Source organism: Falco punctatus, assembly GCF_963210335.1.
Source record: "Falco punctatus genome assembly, contig: scaffold_28, whole genome shotgun sequence".
Classification (NCBI taxonomy): domain Eukaryota; kingdom Metazoa; phylum Chordata; class Aves; order Falconiformes; family Falconidae; genus Falco; species Falco punctatus.
This window is the reverse complement of record NW_027660251.1, coordinates 1,390,193-1,398,029: the sequence shown is the minus strand read 5'-3', so window position 1 is coordinate 1,398,029 and position 7,837 is coordinate 1,390,193. Positions and strand designations below refer to the sequence as shown.

Genomic DNA, 7,837 nt, shown 5'->3' with positions numbered 1-7,837 from the left:
ACGCGATAAGAGGAGCTGGGAAACGGCAGAAAAGAGCCTACGTGCCAGAATGAGCAGAAACAGAAATCTTGCCAATAAACAATTGTTAACCAATCATATTATTATACGCTTGTAAGATAGCCAATCACATTATTGCACGTTTATAGAATGCCTTATAAAAGTGTACCTGGTTTGTACAATAAACGGATCAGATCTTGAACTCCATGAGTATTTGAATCTGACTCCCGCTCGCCCGAAATGCCCGCAGCACTCATAGATGGGGTTTTTGGGGGAGATGATTTGCTCCCGTTCAATATAAAACAGACCTGTAGGTTGATTTTTGACGGGGCAGGGATGATTGTGTTTAAACAAGAATGGGAGGAGAACTGTGCAAGGCAGTTAGCCCGAGTAACCGGAGCGGATCATCCGCTACACGGCTCCAGTCTACAGCGGTTGATGGGTACAGACCCAACAATGATTACCCCCCAAGCACAAGCCCAGGGCCTGCGGGCCCATGAAGTTATGGCAACCACCCGTGCAGCTAGAGAGGCTATTCGCACAACCTCTAGAGTTGTTGCCAAGCCATCGCCATGGTCCACAATACAACAAAAAGAAAGCGAGAGTTTCACACAGTTTGTAGATCGCCTCCAAGCAGCAGTCGATTCCTCGACCCTGCCCCCAGAGGCAAAAGGCCCGGTTGTCGCAGACTGTTTGCGGCAACAGTCTAATCTAAAACCCAAGGAAATCCTGCGATCGCTGCCACCTGGGTCAAGTCTCGCAGACATGATTAAACATGTAGTGAGCGAGGAACACCTGGCCCCAATCCAAGTGGCCGTTCGTGCACTGGCTAGCGTGATGATATGCCCCAAATGTGGCCAGCCAGGCCATGCGATGATTAATTGCCCCCAATCAGGAGACCTGCCAACAGCACTCCCCCCGCAAAACCGATCTAAAGGACCATGTTGGGCCTGTGGAAAGAGAGGGCACCTCGCGAAGGAATGCAGACTTAAAAAGCAGGGAAACGGGAAGGGGAGGGGGCCCCTGGGCCGCACACAGCCCTCTCCCACTTGGGATGTCAGGCGGCCCCATTACACCAACCCCAGACAGGGGGGGTCACTCCCGAACCTGTTGCCCCCGCAGGAAGCAACCAACTTTATGGCCCAGCCAACGACCCCACAAACCTGGCCTCCGTCCCAGGGACAGCAGGGACCGCCCGGTGGGGGCGAGACCCCTGGGTGGCCCTGGCAGTAAGGTGTGACAACCTGCCAGTGGTGTGGGGGATTTGTTCCCTCCATAATTCCCTAAATGGTACCACCATCAGTATCCCCTTTTTGATTGATACCGGAGCAGATGTTACAGTCATTCCTGAAACGAGCTGGCCCCCACATTGGAAATTGGAAGACGCCTCCATGGTGGGCGGAGTCGGGGGATTAACCCGAGCTCGGAAAAGTGCTCACTTGGTAGCAATCACGCTCCACACAGAAAAGGGACCAGAAAAGACCATTACCCTCTTCCCATACGTCATGTCAGGAGTCCCACCCCTGTTGGGAAGGGACACCCTAGCCTTATTAAAAGCCAGAGTGACAAATTTACAGTAAGGGCCACTGCCGTACACCCACTCCCACCGATCAGACTGACATGGAAATCATCCGACCCAGTCTGGGTCGAGCAGTGGCCCCTGTCAAAGCCTCGAATGGATGCCCTTCTTGAGTTAGTTGACCACGAACTGCAACGAGGTCATATAGAGCCTTCCACTAGTCCATGGAACACCCCAGTCTTTGTAATACCCAAACGAGCAGGCGAGGGGTTTCGTCTCCTCCATGACCTGCGTGAGGTAAACAAAAAAATCCAGCCAATGGGTCCCGTTCAAACACTGTTGCCCATGAACTCCATGGTTCCGGAGGGACAACCTTGTGCTGTCCTTGATATTAAAGATTGTTTTTTCTCAATACCTCTGCATGAGGCGGACAAAGAGCGGTTTGCTTTTTCTGTAGTGTCTCCAAACAGCCAACGCCCTAACTTGCGCTTCCAGTGGAAAGTGCTGCCCCAAGGAATGATCAATTCACCCACTATCTGTCAAATCACAGTGGATCGAGCACTGGCACCGGTACGGCGCAGTGACCCGACTGCGACTATCATTCAATATATGGATGATATCCTGATTGCCGCACCATCAGGCAATCAGGTAGACCACCTGGTGACAATCATTTCAGAAACCCTCAAGACAAACGGGTTTGAAATCGCGAGTGCAAAAATTAAGAGGACCCTGTGTCAGTTTCTAGGGAATGGGAATCACAAGTTCTTATATAACACCTCCTCAAATAAAAATCCGTCGAGCCGTTAAAACACTCCATGATATGCAACAGTTAGTGGGGTCTTTGCAATGGCTCCGCAATGTTGTCCTGATCCCTCCCGAAATCATGGCCCCCCTGTATGATCTTTTGAAAGGGAAACACCCATGGGAACAAAAAACTCTGACGACAGAGGCAGTAAACTCTCTCGACTTTATCGAACAACAGGTGTCATCAAACACACTCGCCAGGTGGAACCCAGCTATGCCACTCAATCTGTATGTGCACTTCACAGAAGGGGGGGGAGTAGGAGCGCTGGCCCAAGGCCCTCCTGAAAAAGCTCAGCCAATACAATGGATAGTCCTGGGGAAAACGTCACGTGCTTTCTCTCCAGGAGTCAAGTGCCTCGGTAACCTCATCATGAAAGGCAGGTAACTCGCCCTAAGGCATCTGGGCATTGAGCCAGCCAGCATATACCTACCCTTTCGCAAACAGCTCCCAACACAATCAGTGACAATGTCAGAATATCTAGCTATAGCCCTCGCCGGATTTGGGGGGGAAGTCGGGTATGCCACAAAGCCCCCCTGGACTCAAATGCTAGCTATTGTCGACGTCGACCTCCCACAGAAAATCATGGACCGGCCCCAACAGGGACCAATGGTCTTCACAGACGCATCCTCAGCGACCTCAACCGCGGCAGCAGTATGGCAGTCGGGAGGAGAATGGCACTGTGTCAAAATGACCGATCGTGCGATCTCTGTCCAACAGCTGGAAGCAGCAGCTGTAGTGCTGGCATGCGGTCTGTTCCCAACAGAACATCTCAACATAGTAACTGATTCAATGTTTGTGGCCAAGCTTTCCTTAGCCATGTCAGGGCCCGGCGTGTCAACATCCACAATAGCTCTGATGCTAGAAGAAGCACTTTTTTCCCGAAAGGGCACTATACCGGTTATCCATGTCAACAGCCATAACCCAATCAAAGGGTTCTTCCAAATCGGCAACGACAAAGCAGATGCCACTGCAAAAGGGTTGTGGACACTGAAAGATGCCCGCCAATTACATGAGTCCCTCCACATTGGAGCTAAAGCGTTAGCAAAGAGATGTGGGATCTCGGCCACTGACGCGAAACATATAGTAGCTACATGTCCCCACTGTCAAAAAGCACCATTGTGGTCTAGCGGAGTCAACCCCAGAGGTCTTAAAGCCGCTGAGGTGTGGCAGACAGATTTTACGCTCTGCCAATTGCTAAAACCTCGAGCATGGCTAGCAGTAACTGTAGACACATATAGCGGGGTGATCGTAGCGACACAACACCTTAAGACCGACGCTAAGGCAACCATCCAACATTGGCTAACAGCCATGGCGTGGCTTGGCATCCCTAATCAGATCAAAACGGACAACAGCCCAAATTTTGTGTCTAAATCAGTCCAGGCATTCGCTCTGAAATGGGGTATTACTCTGATACACGGTATCCCATATAATAGTACAGGCCAAGCCATAGTCGAACGGGCAAATCAAACTCTGAAATCTAAATTAGAGGTATTAGCAAAACCAGAAGGTTTTACCAACGTCATTCCCTCAAGGGACCAGGCACACTTATTAGCAACAGCCCTGTTAGCTTTAAACCAGTTCCCCAGGGGAGACGAGGTGAATAGCCCTGCCCAGAAGCACTGGGCCACTCGAGCGCTAGAAGAAGGTCCGTACGTCATGATCAGAAATGAGCTAGGAGAGTGGGAACAAGGGTGGAAATTAGTTCTGACAGGGCGAGGGTATGCTGCGGTCAGAAAAGATAACAGAATCAAATGGTGTCCACTTAAGTCTATCAAGCCAGACCTCCAGAATAAAACTAATGAAAACTGTGAGTTTTTATCTGCAGGACCGGATCATCGGACACCCCCGTAACCAGTATACCCTGGTGACAAGAGAAGACGACGAGTCGGCAAGCGGCCTGTCCGCATCTGAGAGCTCTGCACCGGCGGAGTCCAGACAACGGCGAAACAGCTCCCGCAAGGCGGGGCTGCGATGTTTTTGTGTGATCTCAATTTTGGGGTTCATAACGCCGTCTAGCGGCTTGTATGAACATCAGCCATGGGAATGGGTACTGGCAAGATGGGAGGACCAAAAGATACTGCAAAGGATAGTTACCCCGGGATCCCCTAGTTTTCAAGTATATCTCTGTGACCTAATCCTCTCAACCCCCTGTTCGAACACTATGATGTACTATATGTGTCCCAGCTCTAACCCCGGCAAATCTTACTGTAACGTCCCTAATCAGTATTACTGTTCTCGCTGGGGCTGTGAAACCATTGCATCTGGCTGGAAGGTAGCGAAACCAGACCCGTTTCTTAAAACCAGTTGGGGACCAACAGGCTGCACCCCTAGGAGACCAAGTGGGATGGGAAGGACAGTATGCCGAGGGAAATGTGACTGCCAACATATTTTCTTAAACGTAACCAATGAAAACGACCTAGGATGGACATCGGCAAAACTTGGGGCGTTAGATACTGGCAACCCGGCACAGATAGGGGGGGACTGTTTTTTATTAAAAAACAGGAAGTAAAAAGCGGAACAGCGATTGGCCCCAACGTCGTGATCAAAAGTGATAACCAGCAAAGAAAAGAAAACTTGCAGACTGCCATGCCCGCCCCAGCCGATCCCTTACTAACCAAGCAGATAGTTCCCTCAAGCCAACCTAACATGAACCTTCACCATTTACGCGACAAGCCATTTTTTAGCGTGTTAGATGCCACCTTTCGGTCGCTGAATCAGTCAAACCCGGATCTCATGAATTCCTGTTGGTTATGTTATGACGTGTATCCCCCCTTCTACGAGGGCATTGCCCTTGATGCTTCCTTTGATTATTCATCAGACAGCAATCCAACCCAGTGTAGGTGGGATACACCATGGAAAGGAGTTACCTTGAACTAAGTCAGGGGCCTGGGCATATGTATTGGTAATGTCGCCCTAGCAAGCTGGGATAATGCTGTCTGCACAAGAACCATTGCGGTTGACAAGACCCGTAAATGGGTGATCCCATCCGCACCCGGAATGTGGATCTGCCATCGATCAGGAGTAACCCCCTGTGTGTCCCTCAAAATTTTTGACGATTCTGCTGACTTTTGTGTACAAATTCTGATTGTTCCTAGGATCCTATACCATCCAGAAGAAGAAATGTACCGCTACTGGGGAGAAGCCAATAGCAGGCTTCAAAAAAGAGAAGTACTGACAGCTGTAACAATAGCAACGCTGCTTGGTTTAGGAGCAGCCGGCACGGCCACGGGAGTGACCTCCCTAGTGACCCAGCGACGAGGCCTGCCTCAACTGCAAGCTGCCATCGATGAAGACCTACAAAAAATCGAGAAATCCATTACCTTTTTGGAGTAATCCCTCTCCTTGCTATCAGAGGTTGTTTTGCAGAATAGACGGGGATTAGACCTCCTGTTTATGCAACAAGGAGGCCTCTGTGCCGCCTTGAAAGAGGAATGTTGCTTCTATGCGGACCACACCGGCGTAGTTAGGGACTCAATGGCCAAATTGAGAGAGAGATTGGCTCAAAGAAAAAGAGACAGGGAAGCCCAACAAGGGTGGTTTGAATCATGGTTTAAGCAATCTCCGTGGCTAGCCACCCTGATATCCACCTTGGTAGGTCCGATTGCAATAATCCTGCTGACACTGATCTTCGGACCCTGTATATTAAACAGGCTTGTGTCCTTTGTCCAGAGCCGGCTAGAAAGGGTCAACATCATGTTTGTAGAACACCAACAACTGCTTTAAAAATGTACTTGATCAGTATTTCCCCCGATTCTCCCTGGCTCTCCCCAAATATCCCAAGCTACACTCCATTACCCCCAGTCGCTTCCCAAGTGCCAATTGCTCAGTGTGCCTTATCTTTGTACTCTTTTTTAGAAATATTTTTACTATTTTAGCCTGTTTAGTTAAGCATGGGGTGGGGGGAAATGTTGCTAGGTAGGGCCTGGCGGCCGGAAGATCTCGCGCTGTATGGAAACACAGGGCCCCCCTCCAGCTAGCCAACAGCTTTTAGTTTATGATGTAAGCAGACGGAAGTGACATTGTAAACCTAGGCTATATAGTGTCGCGTCGTTCAGCAATAAACGCCATTTGCCATCCACCGCATTGGTGTCTGTGAGCTGATGGACCGCGCGGCCAGGGGTCGGCCGCCGTGCCGTTCCTGAACCAGGTCACTGCGTGCCTGTGAAGGCAACAGACTGTGTTAGATTAAATTGTTTGCAGTAGTCATTGTATTAAATTAATTGTAATTGGCTACAATGCTGGCTTATCTGTTTTTGAGTTTGCTGCCCAATCTTTAAATCCTGGTAGGCTGACAAATGGGACAAGCTGGTTAGAGGAATGAGCCTCTTTCCAGGGAAAGCTCCACTGACTTGAACTTTAAGCCTAAACTATCACCTTACTGCGTTTACTTTGTGTGTGTTAATGCTTACCCGATAAATATATTTCAGTTGATTTATCAGTTTAGTTACAAGTTGGAGTAAGTGGTCCTTGGCTATACGTAAACCTCTCCTCTGCTTTTTTAACATGTTGTGTGTCATAACACTTACTGTTGTACTTCAATACAAACCGGGAATGATTCTGGTAGTGTTGCAATCTAACGGTAATACTGCATCATCTTGTCTGTGAAGAGAAGGGAATCAAGCCGACTGTCGCTGTTCTACCAGGCAGGGTGGACACCCGAACAGCTTCGGTCTCAATGCCCAAGCCTGGGCCCAGCCCAAGAAACGACTGGCTGCTTCAGTAATTTGGCCATAAGGTATTAACTGGTTGTGTGGGAAGGTGCCTAAACAATACTGTCTGTTCTTTGCTTTGGTATGTCTCATCTGTAATGGATTCTTAAACGTTGGGTGTTGCAGGAGGCTTGGAGAGGCTGTGCTGGTCCCTGGCCGGCAGGCCATGCCCTGTGGCAGGGGCTGGGGTCTGCGGGCGGGCAGAGCTGCGGTGTGCAGGGGCGCAGCCCGTCCCCCGCTGAGTCACTCTGCCGGCTGCTCCGGGGAGGCTGCTTTGAGCAGCGCTTTTGCTTTTGTATTCCTCTTGCTGAGAGGCAATGTTTTACTTTTGTTCTCATGAGATTTTGTCACGTTAGCTTTAGGCCCGTTTCTCACTTATTAATTAAACCTGGTCTGCGAAGGACTGGGGCTGCCCTTCTTCCACCCGTGCTGTGATGTCATGTGCAGATTTTGTATGTAAAGTCTCTGCTCTGACATCATGGCTGACCCCTGTGCAAATACCTGTCTTGGGCTCCAAGTGCAGTATTTTATACACCCGTTCAAGCCACCCACCTTATGGTAATTACAGCATGACAGGATTTCCCTTGTTTGCTTATAGGACATTTGCATGGAATAGGGTTTTAGGCTTTAAAAAGGTTAGGATACAGCCCATCCCCTACTTCCCTCTACTTCGCTGATCCAGTTATCCTCTTAAAGGAATTAGAATGGTATGACACTACTGGCTCTTGGGGGAAAAAAAATTGTGACTGTTTTCTAGTGCTGCGTTACTTTTTAGGTGCTTGTACATTTGTTTTGGTGTCCCATTCC

The 7,837-nt window shown here is 49.5% G+C and overlaps 1 long non-coding RNA gene across 1 annotated transcript; it reads left to right on the top strand.

Annotated features, from left to right (window-relative positions):
* Positions 1 to 259: 259 nt before the first annotated feature.
* Positions 260 to 6,399, top strand: LOC308057368. Its single transcript, XR_013925236.1, has 2 exons — positions 260 to 552; positions 4,902 to 6,399. It is a non-coding gene; the product is annotated as an uncharacterized lncRNA (long non-coding RNA).
* The last annotated feature ends 1,438 nt before the right edge of the window (positions 6,400 to 7,837 follow it).